Consider the following 687-nt stretch of genomic DNA (forward strand, 5'->3'; position numbering starts at 1 on the left):
CTCTAACGCGTTAAGGAAATGAATGCATGTTGAATTTTTTTGTAGGCCTACTCTAAAATGTAGAAATATTAGCATTAAGGAGAATACACTTTTTGATTAAGAAAAATGCCCATGGTTATATATAAAGATGCCGTGTGAACCATTATTGTATGATTGCATCCTTTCAACAAATAGGTCTATAGTTTAATATTACATGCTGATTTTGCGAAAGATTTGATGTTAATCTACAGTGCCTTCAGAAAGCATTCATACCCCTTGACTTATTCCACATTTTGTTGTGCTATAGCCTAAATTCAAAATGGATTAAATAAAATAAAAATCTCACCCACACAATACCCCATAAAGTGAAAACATGTTTTTAGACATTTTTGCAGATTTAATGAAAATTAAATACTGATATATCTAATTCATGTAAGTATTCACACACCTGAGTCAATACTTTGTAGAGTCACCTTTGGTGGCGATTACAGCTTTGAGTCAGTCATCTTGGGTATGTCTGTATCAGCTTTGCACATCTGGATTTCTCTATTTTCTCCCATACTCTGTTAAATTAGACGGGGAGTAGCGGTGAACAGCAATCTTCAAGTCTTAACGCACATTTTCAATGGGATTCAAGTCTGGGCTTTGGCTGGACTTTCACATTCTTGTTCTGAAGCCATTCCAGCATTGTTTGGCTGTATGCTTGGG

The sequence above is a fragment of the Oncorhynchus keta genome, chromosome 35 (assembly GCF_023373465.1).
Source record: "Oncorhynchus keta strain PuntledgeMale-10-30-2019 chromosome 35, Oket_V2, whole genome shotgun sequence".
Classification (NCBI taxonomy): Eukaryota; Metazoa; Chordata; class Actinopteri; order Salmoniformes; family Salmonidae; genus Oncorhynchus; species Oncorhynchus keta.